The 27,025-nt window shown below is 38.5% G+C and overlaps 1 protein-coding gene across 17 annotated transcripts in view; it reads left to right on the top strand.

The window, feature by feature from the left end:
- Positions 1-27,025, top strand: part of camta1a (calmodulin binding transcription activator 1a) — a 394,274-nt gene that overhangs the window by 34,195 nt on the left and 333,054 nt on the right. The window lies entirely within an intron of this gene.

Below are 27,025 nucleotides of genomic sequence, written 5' to 3'. Positions count from 1 at the left end.
GATTATTTATTTATTTATTTTTAACCGGTGTGACGAGAAGAACCGATAGACATTATAGTGCTAATTCAAACTGTAGTTGTGGAAAGCTTAGTCCTGACAATCGTAATATTTTCAAGACTCCTTGAAAATTTTCCCAGGGGTCAGAGCACCATGTGATCATATATTAACAATTCAAGGAATCGAACAATATTTAGGATTAAAATCATGCAAGTTGTTTAGCTTGGTTCAGTTGTTTATTGACTTTCAGTAGACGCTGACATGCTATTTCAGACCCCTCTGTGCCACTGCATAGAAGCCCTGCTATCTAACAAAGCCATATACCTAATAATCTACATGAGAATGTGTTTTAAGTACGTTTATCACAGCCTGAAGGCATTTCAGACACAATGCATCAAACAAATAAGAAAAGATAACAAGCCTCTTAGATTTCGGTATTGAAAATGAAAATGTGAAATGTTTTTATTTGTATGACTGTGGGTGGAAAAATCAGAGACTGTTTGCTCCAGCTGTCCTTGACCTATAGGCCAGCCATTTTAAATTAGTTCATTTCTTTTCAATGCAGCTACTTTATCATTTAATGGAAATGAGACGGTGACTTGCTTGATTTTCACATTTTATTTGTTGTTCGTGTTCAGTCTGTTGTGCGGCGTGGCTCCCTCTGTGCGGAGGCTGCGGGGAGATTGAAACTAAACATTGTTTCACTGCCGTAAGCTAGAGGGATTTTAAATGACTGAGTTTCTCTAAGGAGATTCATAAACTCATAGCTCAGTGAAGGCGATGCAGTTTTATTACAATTGATCCCATTGAAGCACGCATGGGTTTCACACATTAAGTGACAGGCATCATAAGAGAACAGGAGACAAAGAAAAACCTTGTGTGTGCTTGTCAAGTGTTTTTGGGTTTATTCTTTCGTTTTTCTCCCCCTCAAATTAATGACATCCTCTCATGCAGGCAGGTAAAGAGAGGGATGAGGAGCGCTCTGGTGGGTTAGTGAGCCTGCCTGCCTCGCTCAGTAATATCAAAACGCCTGCCACAGCCACATACATAACTCACATGTCACCTTTACATCAATTTCAGCTCTGCCAAAAGTCCCCAGTGACAAATCACTGACGTGGCCCTCTTAAAGGGATATTTATGAATTGAATACACTGCTTTATCCCTCCACGTATTCTTTATAGAGTGACAAGTGGCTTTTTTGAAGGGAGAGAGGTATGGATCTGAATGACAATGCTGAAATAGACGTTGAAAGCACCAGCCGTGGAATGTTTGTGTCTTGTCAGATTTAGCTCTGAATGTTTTCCCTCTGCGGTTCTGGTAACCAGAGACTCAGTTTCGTTTTGTTGAATAGTTTGTCTTTGAAGTGCAAATACAGCATTGTGGGATATGGTTGATTGTTTGGCTTTATTTCCATGTAATATGATGCAATGCTCAGAGCAGTAAAAATTGAGATTTTGAACTATGTATGTGCACTTGTCATTCAAAGGCTGTCGGTTTATATCAGGCATATTTGTGGTCTGGTTTAGACTGATACAAGTGAACAAGAATATTGCTTCAGATCAGCAGCTGCCTTCCTAATTGAAGCTGATTGTTTAACGCGGTTGACCTGCGGTGTTTCGCTTGCAGTCAAAATTAATTAATGTGCTTTTTGGAATTGATTTAAAAATGTCAGCACTTATTGTGGAATGATGTCATATTCGTCCTAGTATGTGTGAAGCGAAAGAAAGGTTTACAGAAAGAAATCAGGAACTCTGTAATATTTCAGAAAGTTATTTAATGGTTTTTCCCCCAATTCTTTTTTTTAAAGGAAACAAAATAGTATCTAAGTTGTCTTAATTTGTGCAAATGCCACTCATAATGGTATAGATGTGCACATATAGCCTATGAAGTAGGACAGAAGGAGATTTTTGCAGCAGCGCTTTTTACTCACCTCACTTGTACTTCTCTTCACAATAATACAGTGCTTTTTCTTATTTTAATCCCATAACACTTACTAAATAAAAGTAAAGTCAGTTATAAAATAATAACAAACCTAGATTCTATATTTCTCAGTCTGCATAAAAATGCTTGGAAAATGCAAACTCTAAACCTAATGCAAATTTGAAATAATGAAATATAAAAACATTACCAACTTTTTATTGACTTAGTCTTATGTGTAACAAAGATTTCTAAAGTGAGTTACTGTTATAATATTATAGTGTTTTTTCAACTACAGGCACTTTTATGTCCCAGTGTCTGATATTTTTTCTTTTTTTTTTTTTTTGTATGAAGACTACTTTGAAACTTTTAACCATGATTTTATTTTTCACTCTTTTGTATATTCTTGTTATGTATAGATTTTTTTTATTCTTGTTCCAGACTTTCAATTGAAAATCTATAAATATTACATTTTAAAATGCAAACAGACTAGACATAGTTGCTGTTGTTGTTGGACATTGTTCGTGGACAAAATAAACGAATGTGAAAAGTGTTTTTTTTAAGAGTTCACTGTGTTAAAAGTGGCCACAGTTAAAGAAACACCTATTCATGATAAAGCGAAATGATATCTAGCGTTGTATGAGTAAAAAGGGATATATGATCCTTACTGAAGACAAAAACGGTTGGGAAACACTGCTTTAGATTAATGTCACCAGCATTGCGTTTCCAGAGCAGAAAAACGGCTATTGTGATGTTTTTTTCATGTTGCGTGCATCAGGATGGTCTGTACAATTGGTAGGAGCAAAGACAACCTTTCCCAAAAAGCAAGGGCATTTGTGTGTCATGTGTGCCAGGCAGACACTGAGGCTAGTGTGAGTCACTGATGGCAGACTGAGAGGTATTAAGCAGTCTCGTTGCTGCTGATTGTGTGACTCTTACTGAAAGTGACACCTCCTGTTTTTCCTCTATATCCCTCCTGCTGCTCTTCCCGCTTTTCTTTCTTGAAATAATGTCTTCGTAATTATGAGGGTTCAATTTGAGTTTATGTGGGCAGGAAATATACAGGATCAACCTCAGAAATTTGTCACCTCACATTATGTTATGAGCTTTGTTTTTTACTCTCACAAAGTCTGTTGTTTTCTGAGTTTCCCTCATGTAACATGCAATTCTCCATTTTGAAGTGCAGTCAAATTTGGATGACAGCGTAACTTCTCATGCTGTCCAGACAAGTCAGGCTAGATGGAGTACAGCGGTCATGTGGGAGCCCATCTCTCCTCTACTGGATGTTCAGCGCTTTAGGCCATATTTATATCTGTCGTCTTTTCCATTCATAGGGAGAATGTTAGTTGGAATAATTTCAAGCATTTGCTGGAAAGTTAGATAAACCAATCTGCTCAAAACAAGGGAGATGGCAAGAGGAGGAGGTAAGCATGTAGGTGGTTTAAAAGAGGTGATGTGCACAAAAGGCATTGCTCTGCTTTTAAACTGTCAGAGTGAGATTTGAAGACAATATGGGTCAAGGAATGACAATTTATTTAACTGGAGCAACCACGGCACCACACTTTATAACAACGCACTTTATGGCACTTTACGGCACTTTATAACAAAGAAAACAGGCTTTACAATAAAGGCAGATAACAGATTTTGAGGTGGACATAAAAACTAATTAGAGTTAATTAGGGGATCTATGAGATCTGACATTGGCTTCCAGGAACAGAAATCAAGGAAACAAGTTTATTCAGGTGAGATCCTGTACAGAGAGATCTAGTATCTGAAGAACTCTGATGTTTGTCATGCTTGGCCTTTCTGAGATAATCTGACAAAAACTGATCCACATGTGGGCAGTATCATTGTTTTTTGTTTTTTTTCAATGGGAACAGTATACACTGGCTTTTGAGACAATCCTTTAGAAACCTCCTTCTCAGGTTCTTTTCACTTGGTTTTATCTTCCTTTCAGGACATGATTTCTAGTCTTTCAGCCTAGGCCTGTCACGATAACTACTTTTTGTTGTGCGATATATTGCCCCAGAAATAATTGCGATATGCGATATTATTGCCATTTTAAGACCATTTTATGCCACTGAATATATAATCATAATATAACAGCATAATAATGCAAGTAGGCCTACACACTTTCAAATGACAATGAACTTAACTCTTAAGAATATTTAGATACTGGAATTGAAGCGTCAAAAAAATAATAATGTTGAATAAATAATAAATAAACCTTTGCTTACAAAAACAAAAAAAGTAGAAAAAAACACTTGCAAATGCACAAAAGGCACTTATATGAAGATTTTCCATCTACAGGTTTTTCCCTGACCTTATTTTCTCAGTAAAGTAAGGGTGCACCCTATTGTCAGATGTCCATATGAAGAAAGACACAGATTTAGCAGTCAGGTATGGCCTGTTGAGGTATCTGTTTTTTTAGAGGCGTGTTTGAAAAACTTCTTTTAACTTGAGCTCTGTGTTTTAGTGCCTCGTCATGCACGAGATGCTGCGAAAGACGCGAGCGCAACAGTCAAACAAACACGTTTCCATGGAAAAATGGCGCAGTGGAATGCAAAAACGCGTTCTCTATGAAAACGAACTAGACACTCACGACTGCCGCGTCCTGTGTGAAACTAGCTGTGAGCGTGCACCATTTTGCGCTGTCATGTTTATATTTGCACCAGTAGATTGCGGAAACTGAGTGCATTTGCACTTATTCTTCCAGACTGTATGTAGTTGTCGGGAAAACACTATGACGACTTGAATGGCGCATTTTTTCGCCTGTCGATGTCAGCCCTGTGTATGAAGGAGCTGAGCCCCGCTTTCGCCTCGGAGAGGTGATGAGATGACAGAGGCAGCACGATCTGCAAAATGTCGGTGACATTTATTTTTATGTAAACATAATGGGCAATATATCGCGTCACCAAAAATTATCGAGGTCATGTCCATATATCGCACGATAATTTGATATATGTACTATCGTGACAGGCCTATTTCAGACATATTTTTAAAGGAAAGACAACATGCCTTCTCATGTTGAAATAGATAGGGCTTTTCATACTTGAAATAGTTAACCCTGGATCCTTCTAAACCCCGGGTAAATGGAATCCTGGGTTATCTTGCTTCACGTTTCACACTGGTCATAATTTACCCAGGGTTAACAAATAATCCTGGGTATTTATAAGCTGACGTTTCACATTTTACATTCCTAAACCCTAGGTTAATGTTCTTTTTTGCACATTTGCAGTGTCAGTGTCACACAGTTGAAAACACAGTTTATACTGAATAGACATATCAGACCATAAAGCTAAGATTGAAACAGTCTCTTCTTCACTCAAATTGTCACGTTTAAGTCAGCATTTGACTTTTTTCCTCTCAAATGCTGAATTTTCTTTACTCTTTATATACAATAGGCAGTGTTTCTGTGACTGTCCAAAGCAGGCAAATATGAGCACGCAATTGGTTGTGGGTTGCTAAGCATCTAGCTGTAACATTCTAACACCGCATCCTTTCACATTGTACAAGTTTGGCACCGCAATGCGGATTCAATACTGCAAAAGCGGTGCTAACCCTGCTCCGGAGAAGGGTTTCATAACCCCGGGAAAAAGAGGTTCTAACCCCGCTTCTAAATTACAAGTGTGAAACGTTCTGTTTTGGTGTTTAGAACGACAATAACCCAGGGTTAAGTGCAGTGTGAACAGCCCTTATGTTTAGTTGGCTTGAGTACCAGTGAGGTTCAAGAAGGAATGATGACTTGTCAAACTCATAAGATGATTTCTAATCAAAAAATTTCTCATCAAAAAAGTGTCAGCAGTACTATCAGAAGACCAAAAAAGTGCTGGTCTCTGGAAGGGACCCTCTGGGAGAGGGAGACAGGCAGGAAAGAGGAGCTAAGCTAGTGTGACTCTCAGCCTCTAATGAGTGGCAGCCACTAAAGACCTGTGAACCTTCTCTCAGCTCTGAACCGAAGCCCAACTGTGGGATGAGAGCGCATCAGCTCAGTCGCTCTAAGGACTTCTACACATTTAATGCCCTGTCATCAGGACTAATCCTCTCTGCCCGGCACTGCCATGGCATGGTGCCCGTGTGCAATATGCCTCTGCTCCTGCTGGGGTGCCATCGTGGACGCACATGGCACTGGAGCAGCCCAGGGAGATTCGTGGGCAGAGAGAACGGAATCTTCCGGTTACAGTCACGTCCGGCGGCAACGTCCAGGGAGAGGGTTCTGATTACGCAGTATGTGGAGAGGCTGAAAAAAAGAGAGGTTTGGCTCACTAGGCCAGATATGACTGCATTTCCCCCACCAAATCAGAGACAACATGATACCCCTCATGAGAGTCAATGCACCTGCTGGAGAAAGCCATTTACAGATTAAATACTGATCAGAGCAATCTTCTGTTTTTGATTACAATGCATCAAGAGCCTTCCTGGTGCACAATTGTCCAGAAGATTACAATAGAGAGGTTAAATTCACACGAAATGCTTGTTAGACACATTAGTCTCAGCATGTTTTATCTTTTTGTTACATGACTTTCTGACCTGTTTTTCCACCTTTTCTTTAAGAAAAGTAGCAAAAGAGGTGATGTCACTTTTAAGAAGTCAGCCTCGCACTTCACATTACCTACTTTTGATTAGTTTAGCTCCTCTGTTGGGGTCCAACAATAAAGGGAACGTCCTTCCTTTTATCTCTGTCTCCCATCTGAATCTTTCCAGACCCCCCACTTGCCGTCCCTCCTGTGGAATCTGCGTCACATCTATTCAATAACAGTTTCAGGTCATGGCTTCAATTATAACCACATCACTCTGCTATACCTTTGAAAATATAATGAATGTTTTGTGAGCAAAGACTGAACAAATAATAAAAGAGCTGCATACGAACAAAGGGAAACCTCTGTGTAACCTTTGTGTTACTCGTTTGTAGTAGTAATTTGTAATATGAGGCCGTTGTTCAGTTACTTGCTACAAGCTTGTTTTAGTGAAATTGCCTTGTCTGCTGATATATAATTAATTAGGCGTTGCACTGATATTGAAATTCTGGCCAAGAAGCCAATAATTATTTTCATGTTATGGCCGTTAGCAAATAAATGGCAGATATTATAAATAAAATCACTAATTTTAAGTGCTACAAAGGAATTTAGACATTGTAAAGTACAGTATGAAAATGGATAAAGATTTACTTTTTTAGATTGTGAAAGAAAAAGGTTTAGACTGTTTAAATGAGAAAAAATAATAATAGAAATGTGGCCTCTGGAAAATGGATTTTTATAATCTTTGGGGGGACAAAAAAGGGACAGCAGTTAGAAGGTAGCAACTCCTTAGCCACTATTGGTAACCATTCAAAAGTAGCTTTATTTACTGATGAAATTTTTTGCAAGCAATATATAAATTGCAAATATTTAATTGTATTATGGTAAATTTTGCATTTACTTTTTTTAAGGGCTTTTTTAAAGCATGAAATTGATAGATGCTAAGGCACTACTATCTCTAGGTATTATAGACTTTCTATAGGTGGGAACGAAAGCCCAGTATTAAAGGGGTTAGTTCACCCAAAAATGAAAATTCTGTCATTAAGTACTCACCCTCATGTCACTCCAAACCAATAAGACCTTCGTTCATCTTCAGAACACAAATCAAGATATTTTTGATGAAATCCGTGAGCTCTCTGGCCTCCGATAGACTTCTACGTCAGAACGCTGACTCAGTATTGGCCGACGCTGTACATGTGAGCAGCACGATGCATGTGTGTGCTGCTGACACAGGAGCTGGCCAATAATGAGCTGGTGTTCTGACATAGAATCCGGAAGTGCTGCACTGTGTGTAGAACGTCAACCTTGTAGGAGACTGACATGCAAGGAGGGAATTGTTGAATAAAGTTTTTTTTTTTTTTTTTTTTTTGCATACAAAAAGTATCCTTGGTGCTTCATAACATTAAGGTTGAACCACTGTAGTCAAATGGACTATTTTAACGATGTCTTTACTACCTTTCTGGGTCTTGAAAGTGGTAATTATGTTGCAGTCTATCGGAGGCCAGAAAGCTCACGGATTTCATCAAAAATATCTTAATTTGTGTTCTGAAGATGAACAAAGTTCTTATGGGTTTGGAGCGACATGCGGGTGAATAATTAATGACAGAATTTTCATTTTTGGGTGAACTGACCCTTTACTTATCTAACATCGGCTGTCTAAATTTTCAGTATTTACAGAAATAGCAGAATTAAATCACTGATATTGCTCATAAATATTGTGCATTCCTATAATTAAAGTATATTTCTAAGCTCATATCCATGTGGGGCTCCAAGTAGACAGTTGTTTGTTTGTGTTTAGAACTATCACAGAATAACACATTTTTCAGTAGCACAGTGAGGGGGGTGCTGCATCTTTTATGTGGCAGTCATATTGACTTCCAGTGTCATCAAATGCGCACACTTATTTTTCCCCCTTGCTCTTCTTGTTTTTCTTGTAGAAAGTGAATATTTTCTTTACGTCAGTAGTGGCTGCTTCATATTGCTCTTATTATGGATGCCAAAGTGTCTGATCCCAGACTAAAATCTAGCTTGGCAGAGATTTGTTCCAGCACTAGATGGCTAGCTTGCTGATGTATTGGCCTGTCTGTGCCTTTCAGAGCCCAGACTGCTTGTTATTTAGACTGGTTCCCTCCACTTCTTCTCCGCCTGCTCCTTTCAGTGCCTCTATTCCTGAGGGCCTCCCTATCCCCCACCCAGACAAGCCTGAGCTCATTAGAACATTTCCCTGGATTAAAGTCTTCCTTTATGGATTACAACAGTTAAGATTTTTGAACAGTTCTCGTCACAGAGAGAGAGGTATTTAACTTTTAACGACTCGTTTGGCTGATTACCGCAGTTTGATGATTTTGGAAGCCCAATCGAACCTCAGCCTACCTGTGACTGAATTTTTGTCTTCTTTTGATGTTGTAAATGGGACGTTCCTCTCAACTGTGACTAATTAAAATTACCCCGTATGAATTGCAAGTGTTTACTGAGAAGTTCATTAGCCTCTCTGGGGCAATCAGTGGAAATTAAAGGTCATGTTTGCTTGTTTGTTTTCGGTGAGAGAAATGCTTTAACATTTTTATGAACAGGTGTCCAAAGCATGACTTGAATTTGAAATGCAGTGCTCATGGGCTTCTCAGGTTGAGCTGCTGATGTCTTCTCAAATGTTGGATTGGAGATTAAGGTTCAAATGCCACCTCCTTCTTCTGGGGAGCTCTATTTGCATAACTAGCTGCCTTTCATTTGCACACCAAAACAATTTCCTGGTATTTGTTGATTGATATGGATAGATATTCGTTTATTTCTCTTTATTTCCTGTTGAATATTTTATAAAGTTAGGATTGCTGCCAGTATCTCATTTAGGCCATTATGATTTTGAAAACTACTTTCCTCTTGAATGAGACTGTTGATAAATTCTCCCAATATGATCATAGTAATGGTTGTGTTGTTTGTATAATGTGTGAAAACAGTTTTCATTACTAAAATCAAATTACAAAAAAACGAATTTTATTGTTGATGTGTAGAATTTAGAGCTGCACGATTCTGGATAAATTGAGAATTACGATTTTTTTTGTTTAAAACAGAGATTCTGGCACGATTCTACATAGACAACTAATCAAAATGTAACTAATCAGCATTTTTTAACTAATCTCTTGAATTATTCAATGACAAATACTTTTTTAACAGTCACTTGTAGCCACCTACTTGTGTAATGATGCAGTTAATACAATCTTTATTTGAAGCGTTGTTACTTTAAAAGGTTATTTACTCTATTTTGATTTCTACTGCTACATCAGTGTTTATATCTGAACTGTAAACCTTTATCTCAGTACTGTTGTGATAATTTGAATTATTGTAACAGAAATAATGACACTGTGTTTTTCATACCTATACATGACAACTGATTTATTTCTACATCTGGCTTAGCCAGATCTGAATGTTTGCTTTGATCGTATTTGTCAAAAGTTTAATAGCCACAGCAGAATAGTTGCCTTTTAGGAGTAAGATCACGTTGGTGTTTGAATTGAGATTGCGATCTTTTAATGCTTAATTGTCCAGCTCTAGTAGAATTTGTAAAATAAACTTGAAAATACATTTATAAGAGACTGTTTACTGTACTACTACTACTACTTATATGCTCATCTGTAACCACCTTAATTCTATATTCTATATAATGTGCTACATGTCATGTTAATATATCGTCTCATGTTTCTACATCATTTATAAGTTGAATTTATGATTGCCAAGTCTGCCTGGACATTCAGTTCGCCATCATTCTGTTTCCGTAACTGTGGCAGCATGCAGTAGGAGGGCAGTTGTGTAGCCTGGGCCGAGCTGCCTTTGTCTGTAATGAGAACCTTCCTGTGGGTCATTCTGGGGTCTTGAATGCTACAAGGACTTTGCAGTTTTCTTCTGGCTCTGAGGCAGGGGTCTCCAGTACACTCTGATGACAGGGGTACCTGCTCAAAATTGCCTGACCTCTATTGTTGCACATACAGGTCACTTCACCTCCTATGGGAACTTCTAAATTGAACCCAGCTTGCGCTTTCATTTTTTATTGCACGCCACCCCACCTCATCCTTTCTTTTCTCTTCTCTCCTCTCCTCCCCTCCCCTCCCCTCTCATTCTTCTTATCTTCTGTCTTTCTTTCCTCTCCCTCATATGTTCAGTGAGGTGCAAAGTTATTCAGGGGTGGAGAAATAGATTTCTACCTTTAGTTTTGAACTGCCGGGCCTGGCTTTTTGCATTGTAAAGGACTTTTTTTTTTTTTTACAAAGCAAAAGGAAAAAGAACGCTGTTATAATACGCTTATTTGCATGCTTGTTTCAGTGCATTGTTGTGCAGCTAATATTTACAAGAGTTTGAAAGTAAATGCCATTGTGTTCTCAGCTCTCTGGATCAAATGGCAGGGGAACTGAGGTGCACACACTGAAGCCTGATGTATTATTCCATTTCATGGAGTCTGCCAGCCTAGCGCGCATACCCCAGTAATCCATACCCCTGCCGCTCACCCCCACTTGAAATAAATAGGATTGGTATCTGTCTCCCTGACTCTCAGAGATGCAGTGATTGATGGATCTTGTACAGGATTAATTATTGAAGCTAGCGGTTTCCTCTCACAGGCAAGACTATACAACACTGCCAAGACCTGCCTGGAAGATGGGCGTACACCTAAAACCGCCCTTCATTTATGAATACAGTATCACTGGGAGGGCCTAATGAAGTATTGTTTAAAATTTAATGTAGGATGTTATTTGGTCGCGTTTATTTACTTCTCAGAGTTTAAAGGTTAAAGCAGAAGTGCTTACTTTTTCCTACTGATGCTCTTGTGAGATTGTGTGTGAAGGACATTGACCCTTATTGTTGTTTCTTTTTCTTTTACTTTTGACCTCATGGAGCTGCAGTGTATCAAGGCTAACTCAGCTTTCTCAGTGTCCTAGTTCTTATGTCCATCAGGTTTGGTTGTGGGCTTTTTTTTGTATGTTTTTGAATGTTGCGGGTTCAATTCTCAATACCGGCAGGAAATGCCAGAGGTGCCCTTAAGCAAGGCACCTAACCCCCAACTGCTCCCTGGGTGCCACAGCAAAAATGGCTGCCCAATGCTCCGTGTGTGTGTGTCCACAGTTTGCAGCATGTGTTCACTACTCATTACTCCTAATGTGTGTTCACTAACTGGATGAGTTAAATGCAGAGGACAAACTCCGAGTATGGGTTACCATACTTGGCCTTCACATGTCACTTTCACTTTTCTTTCAAATACTGGTCTCATCCGCCCATCCCAGTAGGGCCTGTTCTTATTTAGCCATTTCACAGGAAGCCCTTCACGTCCACACTAGAAGCGGTACTATGAGAGGAACCATGCTCCAACAGTATGGAGAGATGAGGTGCCAACTGCAGAGGTGATTCACAGAGACTTCGATAGACTCCCCCATTCTGGCGCTTTTCGTTCAGATCAGTGGGAGGGAAGTTCTAGCGTAATCACTGGAAGGGCACGTGAGCTCTTCTGCTTCACAGGATCCTTCCTCTTTTTCCCTTTCTTGTTATGTGCTGGGCTTTGATCTTTAAAGGTCCTTGAGAACGAAGAGCCAGCAGGCTGGGACTCTCTGCGTTTGGATTCCTGCCCATCCGCAGCTCCATCTAACGGACATCCCTGGACACAGCAGGACTTCTTGTGTTTCTTGCTCTCTTTCCCTCTCCTTTTTCTGCCCTCTCTCTGCTCACACTTGCTTCAGCCCATCATTATCCTGATTTTCTTTCCTCCATTGCACTCATTTGTTTTGAACCATGATATATGCATTTTCATTTATCTATCCTTTTTGTGTCGTCGAAGGTAATCATTTTTACAAATTCAAAGCGGCACTTTGCGCTGACAAATGCACTTCTCCCCTCTTGGCAAAATCCCTCTTCTAGAGTTGTGACAAGAGGTCGCAAGCATTCATTGCATAAGTGTGAAGCATTACACAGGGTTTTTCGACCAAGAACCTGAGCCTTGGCAGCATAGCGGGACTCCCTGGACTCGCTGCTAACTGGACTGTCATTAAAGTCTAAGTTAAACATTGTACTGGTGTCAAAATCTGCAGGGGTTTTGCCAAGGTAACATGATATTTGTCAGATCACATTATTCCTGTTTTGCATTAATGTAAGTGGATTGCAAAACAAAGATATTTCTCCTACTGTGAGCGATATGAGAACGGAGAATCTTTTTACACTTCAGGTATGGGATCTCCTAACACATTTTCTCTCGCAAAACACTTCTTTTCTTCTTTCAAAATCTTCATGTTACGACAAAGCAGCTTATGGCTGCAGAAATTCATTGCTCTTCAGCAAGGTAGTAAGATTATTGGGGTATGGAAGCCTTTGATCTATGGATTCATATATTATTAGACCTCATGTTACTTGTAGTGCTGTCTGTGGAACGCAATGGATGACACTGCCTGACCTTTACGGCTTCCAGCATTCCATTAAATCACAATATGAAAGGTCGCTCTTCATCGTTTTTATGCTCTTAAATGTTACTTCTGCCACATTGGTCAGAGTGTTGAAGCCTCGTGACAGGTGTCCTTCATGAAGGTCGGCACTTGAGTTTTTGTCCTACACTGCTAGATGTTGGCCAGTGTCCACCATAGATCCATATGTCAGTAAATGCCAGGCTAAAAAGGCTGACATGGCCATAATCGTTAATACCACCGGTTGCTACTCATGCTATATGGTATGAAAGAGCATAGTGATTGCTACATACTCTCACAGTATGTACCTTCTCTAATTGTAGTCTGATTGCAGATGATCGAAGGTGCCAGACATCTTCACATACTCAGGAGGGGATCTTTGCACACTTAAAGCTACAGTTCAGCCAAAAATGAAAGTCATCTTTCAAAGTCATTTTAGTCCTCCACAGGTTGTTGCAAACTCATGATTTTTTTTCTTTTGTAGAACACAAAAGGTGTTTTTTTTTTTGTTTTTTTTTGAAGAATATCCTGGCCACTCTTTTAATATAATTAAAGAGGAATGAGATTGTCATGACTGAAAAGCACCATAAAAGTATCTTAAATGTGGTGGACTATATTCCAAGTCTTCTGAAGCCAATACACAATAAGTTTGGTAAATTTAAAGGTATAGGTTACCTTAAAAAACAAAAAAAAAACAATTATCAAAGTAATTTTTACTCATCCTCAGATTGTTGCAAACTTATGACTAGTGTTGTCAAAAGTACCAGTACTTTGGTGCCAAGTCGATACTTAAATACAGAGGACGGGGTCAATTTGGTACCCGCTGATAGGTGGCTGCTTTTAAACTCTCCTGTGCGTTTTGTGCGAGTTCTCTGTGAAGAGTGTCAAAGGTTTGTATTTACAACATGTTTTTGCAGCGTTGAGCATTGTTTCCAATCACAGACGTGTTTGTTGAGTGTGGGAACACAATGGCCAATTAGAGACATTTAAATTAGTCAGAATCTGCTCAATTAGCCAGAGTTTGTTCAGTGTAAGCACTGCACGCTTGTCAAACATTTCGTTATAACCAACAAAGTATAAACGTGATGTAAAAGTCATGACTAAGAAGCACCATAAAAGTATCATAAAAGTTGTGCACTACAATCAATGCTAATATACTATAGATTTGTGAAATTTAAAGGGATAATTAACCCACAAATGAAAGTTCTGTCATCATTTACTCACCTTCATGTTGTTCCGAACCTCTATGTATTTCTTATGCAAAACGCAAAAGAAAATATTTTGAGGAATGTTGGTAACCAAACAGTTTTGGTGACCATTGACTTCCACTGTATTAAAAAAAACAGGTCAATGGAGGTGACGAGAACCATTATGCTAGAATTAACTTACTTTAGTCTGTTTGTCACAAATCTTTCTTATGGGTTCAGAAGACTTGGAGTTTAGAATAATTTTAAAGCTCGAAACCTCTAGTCCCATTCATTGTAACTGCATGGAAAAGAGCAACCAGTCCATTATTCATTTCTCCTATTGTGTTACTCAGAGAATCAAAAGAAATTCATACAGATTCAAGTTTGGAATGACATGATGATGAGTAAATGTTGACAATTTTCATATTTGGATGAACTAATCCTTTAAGACATCAATCACTCTCATAAAAGCTGATGAAGGGCATTAAATCACTAGCTAAAATCACCACTGTTCCTTTTGGTTTATTTCAGCACGTGACCTTATTCACAGTTTTTTAAAACCTGAGAATCTGTTTTGATGAATGAAGTAATTATTCAGATGGGGAAGCATGCCTCCATGCTTCTTAATCACCTTACATACAGATTTTCTTGCTGAAATCTAATTAGACTATGAATGCTCCTTCCGTTTGAATGAACTGAATTTTGGATGCAAACGCACAGCCCCCGTAGCCAGAGGTACACAGTTGCAGCTTGTTTACGTTATTGTGTTTAGCAGTTCTGAACACAGGACCTTCTTCACATTTAAATGAATCCAGAGGTGACCCACTCAACCAGGAAATAGCTCTGATTTGTAAACGCTTAGCTGTGAGATCGAGGCCTTGGATTCCTGTTTGTATTTCTCTTCCACCTCGGACCATGTGATAGATGTGTATCTCAGAGAGAAAGGCCAAAAAATTGCATTTCTGTCCTGTCTCTTGTCTGTCCGAGAAAATAAAGACTGCACAGCAGACTATGGAATAGGTTTGGTAAGCTGGCATTGCTGGCTCTCAGGGACACCAGCAAGATTCACGAGCACATGCTCTGCCGTCGAAGCCAGAAAGGTTGAGGTGTCGACGGGGTGTGTTCGGGTAGTTCATTAAAACGTGCCCTCTCCTAACCCCTTTTCTCCTTGCAGCCTGTCCTTTAGCAAAACCTTGAGGTTCCATTGAAATTCCGCCGAGCTTTCCTCTTTTGAAATATCTGTTGATGAGGTAATGCAGGGCTGCGATAGCTCTCTGCTCCCTCTGCTGCTGAACATTTCTCTAAGTCATGTTTACATAATTAGCAAGCTCTCAGAGAGCCTTGGCAATTTTTAAAAAATGAAAGGAGCTAGTTAGTAGTCCACTCGGTGTGTCTCCCTCTCCCAGACCACTGTGCTGAAGATATGCAGATATGCGTACATTCAAAAATCATGCTAACATGCAAAAACTAGCTCCTCTCTGTTTGCTTGCAAATTTTCATGTATATTTTATGTATTGAAACCAATGATTTATAGTCATTTATATGTGCCATATGCTATGCCGTGGGATTAAGTATTTTGTGTTTTTGTATGCATGAGCATATAGCTTACATAATGAGCTCACAGTGTTTTTCCTAAAATAAATGACTGTTAATAATTGTAAATTGATTTTTTACTTATCAAGCCTGTCCAGCATTCCTCTGTGCTGCTATCAGCCTCTGAAATGCTATTGTTTCATTTATGGCTTCTCTTACAGTAATTAGATGTTTCAAATCGGTGAAGAAACATAATTAGTGGCCATTCATTTATGAGGGCCCACGCTGTTGTTCACGACGGAGATGTGTGAATTAAAGTTATTTTTGTCCATGGCTATGTAGAGACATTATGTGATTAATCATTTTAGTGGAGCCCATATAAGATTGGCAACAAACAGCGTGATGCTGTTGAGTCTCACTTTACCCCGTTTGACCTTATCGCTGAATCTAAATTATGTAACCAACTTCAGAAGCTGTGACACTGTTATATTAGCCTAGTTATATGCTGAAGTGAATGGCTTTTTCAGTTCACAGTTTTGTCACATTTTAATTTGTACAGCACAGTTACGATAAAGATTGCTCATTTATTAGAGTTCAGATTTTGCCTGCTTAGAAGAGCTTTCTCACCAAAGATAGAAAAAACACTCTTTAATTACAAATGTGATGAGGGCTGTAAATCTCTCTCCCTCTCCTTTGGTGTTGTCTTGAGAGATGAATCAGCTAAAGCGTGCCGGCATCCACACACAAATCTTCATTAGATGTGGTTGATAAACCATTAATCCATTCTTTCACTCTCTTTTATTTCCATGGCTTTTTTGGTCCACTTCCATTCTGAGTTTGAAATAAGAGAGACCACAAATCTTAGTCAAGGTAGACACCATATTTAATTTAACACAGATGAAAGTGAGACTGTAAGGGATAGATCTTTTGAATGGGTTGCCCTGTTGTGTACCTTGGTGCTGCTCATTTGTTGGCTAATTACTAAAAATAAGTCTTTCCATAAAACATGGGTTTTGACACAATTAAATGTGCTACAAGACCTTAAAGGGACAGTTAAAAATTCTGTCATCATTTATTCACTCTCATGTGTGACTTTCTTCTTTGAAACACAGAAGTTGAAATGTTGTACAATGTCTGTAGTAGCAGTGAATGGGAATCCATACTGTCAAGCTCCCAAACAACAACAAAAAAGCATCATAAGTTTAATGAAATTGTCCATACTATCTGTACACTATACTTGTATCAGTCATACACTGAACGGACAGAAATTTAATTCTGTTATAATTCATTATGATCGATCACAGTCAGACATGACATTTACACTGTGTCCTAACCGGACGCGATGCGATAAGATTCAAGCGACGAGCAATTTGACTGTCCACACTAGACGCGATGCGACAATAAGAAGCGATAAAATCAATCAAAAACCACAGCCAATCAGAAGAGAGTGTGGGCGGGCTCTCTCGGCAAGAGCACAACAGACACAACAAAATGGGCAAGTACATAGTAAAATTCATAAATATTACACCATTTAAACATTATTTAAAGTACATACGAAGTGACTGAACCATTTTTTGTCATAGAATATGCTTGTTTTCTTGCGCATTGAGTTGACAGTTTGAACGTTCTAACTCACATTAGACGCTTTTAACATGAAATAAAGCACATAAACAGTACCAGATATTATCATTGCCATATTTTGTGTTGCTGTTCCAACCACGACGTCGCGGAGAAATAGAAACCGTTTCTAAAACAGAATCGTCGCGTGTCGCCGTCACGGCTGGTTAGAGCAAAAACTCTGTTTAACATGGAAAAAATACCTTTTATTGCGCGTCGTGTCTGGTTAGGACACGGTGTTAGTTGTATCGCATTGACAAGCTTTTCAGTGAATAATGCTTTAAATTTCAGCCTGGTCATTAAACAAAGCAATCTTATGGCTTTAGAAGATGACCAATTGTATGACACTTTCATTGTGCTTTTTTTTTTTTTTTTTTTTGAGCTTGATAGCCTGGATCCCCATTTTAATTATACTGTATGAAAAAGAGTGGCCAGTACTTTCTTCAAAATTTAGATGCATGTAATGTGAGTTTTAAATGAATTGAGTGCAAGTCAATGATCAAATTTTCATTTTAAAGTGAACTGTTGAGCTGGTTGTATGTCTATTTCAGTCCGTTTAAGCATTCACAGTCAAAGATTCTTGATCATACATCTTTGATCTCTAGCGTGCATGTGGATTTGTATGTCTGTCGCTACTCCAGTTTGTATTTTCTGAAATTGTAGTAATGATCAGCTTTCCAAAAATGAGAGATTTAAATGGAGACTAATGAATGCTATATTTGATAAACAGCATGCAACTCAGATCACAGAAGGCTGTAATTTGCACTGTTTGTAGATCCTTGATTCTCTCTGTATCTGCGCTTCTCGCATAAGGGTCAGTGTTTCATTTGTCCCGCTGATTGCTTGTTACGTTTTCTCTGACTCGCATGAATAATGTAAAATCAGACCATTTTTCTGCCCCAGAACCAGTTTGTGCTGCAAGTTTATTTTCCTGTCAAGTGGCTGGAAATATTCCTCCCTCTGTTTGCAGCTCCAGCAGTTTGTGAATTTGATTAACCAAATTGCAGAAATTTCTCAAACATTTCCAGAAAATTATCACAGATAGAGACACTGGGAGATGAAAACCGCCTGTGTGTGACCTTGCGAGAGGCAATCAATGGCCTTTATCTTGCCTAGCGCATTATAAATCCTACCACCGGTGTGGTCAACAGGTCCTTGTAATATATTGACCTGCGGCGTAGCAATTTATCAGTTTGTCTCTGAGGTTAAATAATTTAGTTTTTCAGCTCAGGCCGTACTTTCTCTTTGTTCCCCTTCATTCCCAGAGTTCCTCTCGTCAAAGCTGGCCATGAGTTTTGTCTGATTCTGATGGATTGAAGTTGCAGATGTGGCAAGAATAACAGAAACCCTTCTCTAATCATAGTAGATCTCATCTGGAGAGGAAACAAACATTGCTGCCTTTGTGTTTACCTCTGTAATTCTGCTCTTCCTGTGCTGTTGTCTGTGGACGTGGGCCCTGGAGTTATAACCTCTTGAATCAACACAGGATATCAGCGTATGCATAGTCGGCAGAAGAAATTGCTTTCATTTACTGCAGCAAACTATAGATTTTTTGTTCTGGCTCTCCTAGAGTAAAAACTAGCACCTGAAGGCTTCCTTCTGCTTTTTAAATTGGAGTAATTGAATGTAAAAATACCGTGGTGATTCTGTTCTCTTTTTATTTTTGACAGGGGTTGATTTATTGTTAGAGTATGTATAATAATAAACAAGAGCCTGTGGCCTTCACTTGAGACATGTGAGAGTTTATGGAAGGTGAGATGTGCTTGACATAGTTAGGAAAGAAATTCTCAGTCAGTGTTTTCTCTCAATGTCAGCCCCTACTTTAAACCAGCACTTGCTCGGGAGCAGATGCAAGCCCAAAATTCAGAGATGCTCTTTACGAGTGTTATGTCCCTTATTCCTGTTCATCTCTTTCATTATCACTTCTTGAGCAATACGGTAGCAGCCAATACTTCTGCAAGCAAGATATATGCAGTGGGGAATTAACGGGAGATTGATGTAGTAGATACCAAATACCCGACATGAGAGGATTGAGTGGGCTTGAATAAGAAATACACGGCGAGGACGTGCCAAGGTCTGGGCTAAACCTTGAGCCAAAATTCCCCCTCAACTAAACTATGCTCCCTGAGATGAAAGACAGAATTGTTCTGATATTCTGATCAAAGCCGGCTATCTCCAAACTCCAAAGGAACACCTGGAAATCTGCAGGAGAAATATATGAGCATACACAAAAGAGCAATGTAATGCATAATATATCTTAGATGTTTATATAAAAATCTGCCTGGGGTGTTTATCGGTTATTTAATTAATTAATGAATAAATTAATTGTTAGTCCGTCTCATCGTTTAGCCCATTTAGAGAGCATAATTGACTAATCTAAATCCATTTGATGTTTTCTCACTAGTTTTTCATATAATTTGTGGTCTGTTCTGGATCCTTCTGTACTTTTTTATTTTTTATTTAATATATATATATATTTTTTTTTATCAGAAGCAACATATATATATTAAACAATTTTATTTATACAGATATAATGTAACTTTTTTGCCTTTATTTTATAGGACTATAGGGAGCAGACAGGAAAATAGGGTTGACAGAGATGGAGTGTTGACATTTTTTTGTTCACAGTATTTTCTTATTTGAGTGACTAGTGACCAGTATTTAACTGACAGTCATGAATAATTATTCTATAAAGGCTTTCATTTTGTTGACCTGTGTAATTGTGTGCCAGAACTTCACAGTGAACCAAGGCAAGAGGAACACAATGTTCTAGTTTCTTCACAACCTGTTAACACATCATGTTTTCCCGCTTCTTGTTTGACATGGTGACTTTTTGAATGACTGAGCCAAGCTGCCAATACTGTGTAGATTATAACAAGCTCACAGAAGAGGCAGAACTCCATACCTCTATAAATGGCACCATCACACTTCTATTAAATAGACCCGGTGCTGCTAAAAGCCGGCGTAATTGCAGCACTTTTTTTCCCACACGTTCCCATCAAGGCCAAAGGGTCTGGCAGAGCCTGTAGATTAGTCTGTGTAACACATAGGCACAAATGATGTGTGAACTGATGTTTGATTGGGTGGATGGAGAGAGGTGTTATTGTCAGAGGTGCTTATCAACACATTTACTGCGTGGTCTCTGCGTCTCTCCGTAAATATTAGTGCTTTTTAATACCTGGCCTCTGACTCCAGTGAAGCGTACGTTGTTATTAATCCTGCGAATAAGCTTAATGTCTCCGTAATTAGAGGAAGGTAAAAGACTCTAATGCAACAAGTGAATGTTTTTTAGGTTTTATGAAAGAACGCACGGTTATGAATGGTGGGCTGTCGAACCACAGGATATTATGTCCTGCATTATTGTTTGAAATTTCTCTCCACTTACGTACAAGTGCTGCACTTCAGAGAGAAAATGTCCTTAGGGTTTCCTGTTACAAATGTTGCTGCTTGAAACATAGCTTTCAAAGGCATTTGCTTGTTTGTTGACAAACAACGGTCTCGAAAAACAGCTCCCCCAGGCGCTCTGGCAGAAAACCTCTGATTTAAACCGCAAATATCCCTTCTCAGCTGTTAAGAATGATAATCTGTTATATAGGGAGGGGATGCGAATTTGAGCTCCGTGTCCTCCCTGAGTCAGTCAGGCATGTTATCTGATGTGGATGCTCACCGATAGACTGGAAATTTTGGCTGTTCGTGTGAACCTCCCTCACAGGGTGGACTACCATGTAAATAATAGATACCCTTGGGTGTGAATCACACACGAGATAACCTTCAAGACAGTCATGGATCAGCAGATTCACATTAGTTGATAGGATTAAGGAAAAAATATCTACAGGAGTCTCTTAATAGAAAAGACAATCACTGAGAGAAGAATTGAGACGTGTATTTGGAGCGAAACAAGAATGACAACGAGCTGGGCTGGTGATATTTCACAGTTTTGGATCATGTGACTTTGTTGTTCTCCCACACTGGACTGAAATCAATTAAATCACACTATTATTTTCTGCTAACTTTTTGTAACTTTAAATTTGTCCTGCATGCAGAATGCAAAAAATGGCCTCTTCCATTTATTTATTTATTTTTATTTAAATTTAATTAAATTTTTTTGAGACCTTGCATGTAGTGTTACACATAAGAGTGGTGAGACGAAACTGTTTTGCTGTCCTCCCATCTGTCCATCCAGCGAACTGTACTCCAGACAAGCTGTTTCTCTGTCCTCTGAAAACTAGACCCTTGCTGTGTCGCACAGCTATGCATCTCCATTTTCCCTTTCTGTATGCTAGATTTGCACAACAGATGCTATAGAATTTTGATGGCAACATCACAGCACTGGTTTTTGACTGAATCACCATGACAGAAAGAACAACAACTGCCTTCTAGCAATCAGTATCCTTAGAAATGCTTGGAACACCTTAAAGGGTTAGTTCACCCAAAAATGAAAATAATGTCATTTATTACTCACCCTCATGCCGTTCCACACCCGTAAGACCTTCATTTATCTTCGGAACACAAAATTAAGATATTTTTGTTGAAATCCGATGGCTCAGTGAGGCCTGCATAGTCAGCAATGACACTTCTTCTCTCAAGATCCATTAATGTACTAAAAACATATTTAAGTCAGTTCATCTGAGTACAGTGGTTTAATATTAATGTTATAAAGCGACGAGAATATTTTTGGTGCGCCAAAAAAAACAAAATAACGACTTATATAGTGATGGCCGATTTCAAAACACTGCTTCATGAAGCTTCGGAGCGTTATGAATCTTTTGTGTCGAATCATGATTCGGATCGCGTGTCAAACCGCCAAACTGCTGAAATCACGTGACTTTGGCACTCCGAACCGCTGATTCGACACAAAAGATTCATAACGCTCCGAAGCTTCATGAAGCAGTGTTTTGAAATCGCCCATCGCTATAAAAGTCGTTATTCTTGTCGCTTTATAATATTAATATTAAACCACTGTACTCACATGAACTGATTTAAATATGTTTTTAGTACATTTACGGATCTTGAGAGAGGAAATGTCATTGCTGGCTATGCAGGCCTCACTGAGCCATCGGATTTCAACAAAAATATCTTAATTTGTGTTCTGAAGATTAACGAAGGTCTTACGGGTGTGGAACGGCATGAGGGTGAGTAATAAATGACATTGTTTTCATTTTTGGGTGAACTAACCCTTTAACGTCAGTGGAGAAAGGCACATACTTTGTTATATACATCATACACCTGCTATATCGCCCAATTTACCTGATTTTTTTATATCAACAGAAAAATATACCGGGATATATTCTCTAGAGACTCTCCTGCTTCAGGGCACTCATGGTTAATGATATGCTGAAGCCTGTCGGCACGTTGACATGATTGGTTACAAGGTAGTTTGTGACGTCAGAAACACCAGCAATTTCAAATTGCGTGTTTGAGACTGTCTTTTTTTCACTGCAGTTTTAAATAGGAAATACTCAGCAATGGTGTTGACTTATGAATTTGCACATGGTTTGTCTTAAAGCACATTAAAAACACCACATAGACATATAAACAACATTAAAAACTAGATTTTCACCACAGGGGGACTTTAAATATTTTGGTTAATATGAAAATGTTTTCAGCTACCAATAAGAGTGTAATGCTATCAGCTCTGTTGATTCTCTTTTATCTTGTTTAATCCAAAGAATTTACCAGATTTTCCTCAAATTTAACACACAGTTTGAAAAGACACAGTGAAATCGAGTGGTGTAGGTTTGTCACACTGTCAAATCCTAACATTGGACTAGTGCTGATTTCATTGTTAGTAATAAAAAAAAAAAAAAACAGTTCTTATTATTTCTAAAATGTTCTTAAGGTTTCAAGTGACCTGTTCTAAAATAAGGTTTAGTTAAGCATTATTTACTGAAGCTTAAATCTCTCTGTACCCCATAAAAAAAGACAAATCTAGGAATAAAATACCCATGTTGTGAGCAATGGGGGAAGTGATTGCAGCAGACGAATGATTACAATGAGCATGAAAGTCTTGCTCTCATTACTCAGCCGTATATGAGATATACTCAGGGCGGCATTAACGTGACTTTGGAAGAGGAATTAGAGAGTAATAACTCATAAAACTGTGCAATTAGTACAAGCAGCTGTAACACGGTGACCCCCATTCATCAACACAATTGGTCTTGCGTATTTAAATTGTGAAGCAAATTTATTTAAATTTTATATTGGTTATACGGCAAAGCCTGACGGCTAGATTTCAGAAGATAGTTCAAAGAACATGCATGATGATGAGGACCACAGAGCTTTTTTGGTCTCCTGGTGTAGAGCTCATCCATGTGAAGCTTCTTTGCTCCCGGGCTCCTCTGAAGGACATGGAGACTGCAGGCGGTTCCCTGCTCAGGAGCAGAGAGGCTAATCCAGGGTCTGTAGTCAGCTTTATTAAAGGAAGTGTAATTAGCCACCAAGGAAGGTGGGCTAAAGGGGAGACCTGCAATAATTGAAGTCTGTAGAGATGTTGTATGTGCAACCTGATGTCCTGTGGTCTTGTATAGCATTAGTTCTTAAGGTCACCCAGCCTGGAGGGCAGAGCTGCAAAAGGTTCAAGTGTAGTTTAAATGTTCCTCCCCTGACAGTAACAAACCAATCCTGAGATTCTGAGGCAAAAGAGCACAACTCAGTATATGAAATACTTCTGATGCTTTCCTTTCTAACTTTTCCTTAACACAAATTGTCATTTACAGTAGAAAATAAATGTTTTCTTCTTTTCTGAGTTCTTTGGGGAGCATGGTATGTTGTGTGTGTATGTATGCACAGTAGTTTATAGTGTGTCTATGTGTGTGTGTGTGTGTCTATATATATATATATATATATATATATATATATATATATATATATATATATTGGCATCACTGTCAGCTATTGAAGCATTTTTCTGTTCTGCAGTGACAAAGGCATCAGATGTTTTTTCCCAAGGCCTCTTTTTTATTCTCTCAGCAGCCTTATTGTAGGAAATACCCAGAGTGCCACTAAATTCAGAAATGAAGACTCTGAGCTATGAAACAAAGGCCTGATTTGCCTTAATCATCATTTGCTCTGGAATGGAAAATCAATGGCCTTTGATGAGAGTGTTTTGCAGTGTGACAATGTGAAATGTGAGATTGGATGTTTAAAACGGCTCCTGCCTTTGTTGTTTTGGAACTCCATTCTTTTAATGTGTGGGAAGTGTTCCATCTATTATGAAGCGCTTGTCTGTCAAGGAAATTAGTTTCCTGGAACTTTGAACAGAGCAGAAAAAGCCTAGAAACCTAGAAAGATTTTTTTTTTCATTCTTTGTTGGAATTGAGCTTTGCACAGGATGCCTGGCTTATGTAACAGATGGGATAAATGTGTCACTCACTGTCAGTGACAGTCCTCTGAAGTAACACTTGATTAAACCTTCTTTGCCAGTCTGGAGCCAAAATATAGACAAGCTGCTCTGTATATGTTCTTATCTGGGCTTAAATTAAGAAGCACTGATGTGCTGGTGTGACTTACTTTTGAAAGTAATCGCTTGACAGTTGTTTTGATTTAAAAAAGTTATTTTCTCTTTTTATTCATAAAAATTGTGATCAGGCTTTGAATATTGACCGTCTGACAAATATTACTTTGAAGACTACATTGATGTTTATGTAAGGGTTCCCGTGGTCATGGAAAAAGTGGAAATGTCAAGAAAATTTAAAGTTGTGTTAAAGTCAGTTTTTGTAGTGAATATAAAATTTATAGGTATGCTATAAAATATTTCACTGTTTAGGGATAGGGACCTTGTGCTGCATTCAAATATCAGGACATTTCTTGTAACAGTGTAAATAATTCATATCTATAAATTCTAAGAATTAGTACCTGACATACAAATGGAAATATGCCACAGCTATTATTGAAAATCCACATCCAGTAATCAAGAACGTCAATAATGGTGGGAATCCTGTTTATTAACAACATTTGTCGTTTAGTCTTGATTTGATCACTTGCTGGCGTGTGAATATGAATTGAAAAAAAAAAAAAAAACCAATGTGAATAATTTAGTGATTTCATAATGGTGATTCTACAACATTTATGTTTTATGTCTTTTAGATGATGTGACTGTTGCTTTAAGTAGCAAGGGAGGCTAATGTGAGGTAAATGAATCTGGTCTCTTGTTTGTCTCCTGTGTTTGATACACAGAGTAGCTGTAGTTTGTTCTAATGATGCCTAGCCTGACGGTACTCCCTACACTTAAATGAACAGTGGTTCACTGACAGTAGGTGGTCCTTCTCCAAGATGAAGTTGAAAATTGCTCTTTTGCTTCTTTTTTGCTTTTTTTCTCCCCTTCTCTCGCATTCTCACTGTTTGGATAAAAGATTAGAGATGAATCAGTAACAGTTTTATCATGGCAGTTCATCTCCTCCAACAAATAGAACTTCAGACTTCTCAAGGTCAGTTGGGCCAGATTTTTTTTTATTCTTGTCACATCACTTGGTATTATCAAGGTAAAAACAAACAATGAATTAAAAGTACATTTGTGGCTCTCTCTCCTTCCCCAGACGTTACATGCCCTTGTCCTCTGCTTGTTGATGCTGCTTTATTTATTTATATATTTTGGAATATAAAAGTGTAATTTTGAGAGAATTACATATAATAACCCCATATGGTGGCGAGAAGAATTGTGTCAGTTGCAGTTCTTGAGAATGAAGCAGTGGCTTATCTCTGAGAGGAATGGGCCCATCAATCACAGCACAATGATTTTTCTTTCATTTTTACCTGTAATGGGCCTGTTTCCTCCAGTGCCTCCTGGATAGCATTTAGTGATGGAACACTTAAGTGCAATAGACCCAACACAGTGTACGCAGACGTGGTGGCTAGATTGAAAAGTTACATTGAAGCCTGGTCACCTCAGACCACATCTTTTGCTCTTAAATGTAAACACACTTATACACATTTATCTTGTCTTGGTTCAGGAGTGAGGCAACATGGAAGACAATAAATTGGGAATGAATATTTAACATTAGTAATGCTCTGAGGAGGATGAGTAACTCATACATCTGATATGATTGAGATAATGTACATAATTATGAAGGGTGTTGAAGCGTGTAACCTGTTGGAACTCTTGCGTATTGATTAACAAGGCAGTATTTTGTGTGACACTGTGCCTGTTTCAAAATATAGTGAGCTGCCAACCTAGACAGCAGTTTTGGGCATTAAAGGTTTTCAGTAGGGCTGCACAATAGGTAGGCCTACATTAGGTTTATTTATCAACAGAAATTGAGGAATCAAATGTAAAAATAAAACACTGCTTAGTCTTCACTGTATGTACTGAATATACTGTATATAGGTTACTGATTATATGTTATCTACTGGAATACTGAGTTACAGTATCTAGTCAAGAGCAGTGAGTGATTTTATCTTTTGTTGTTTAACATTAAGCATACAGGCGGAAGTAGGTTTATTAGGATGCTGTCACTTTAAGAGCTGCGCGGATCTAGTATATTGTTACACGTGTGTTTTCTTTCTCAACTGTTTATTCCACTTAAGACATAACTGACTGTGTTTACGTGGATACTCACTAAGACGGGCATAATTTTGTGTGTATTTGGCCATATAAGCTGTGGAAGAGAACTGAATTCGGGATCATGTGCTGTCTGAAAGGTGGCTTTCTGTGCATGCAAGTGCTTCACTTATTACATTTAATAACATTAAGCATGACACATGTGTGTAACAGTCATGTGTCCAGTCTACTCTCTGCTGTCTGCATCGACCTAAAACTTTTTGTAATCTTTTGGAGTATTAAAATCACACAGTTATTGCAAGCCATTGCGATGTGCATATCGCGATATGT

The sequence above is a fragment of the Ctenopharyngodon idella genome, chromosome 22, assembly GCF_019924925.1.
Source record: "Ctenopharyngodon idella isolate HZGC_01 chromosome 22, HZGC01, whole genome shotgun sequence".
Classification (NCBI taxonomy): Eukaryota; Metazoa; Chordata; class Actinopteri; order Cypriniformes; family Xenocyprididae; genus Ctenopharyngodon; species Ctenopharyngodon idella.
Note: the sequence above shows the minus strand (reverse complement) of the source record. Positions and strands in the feature narration are given on the sequence as shown.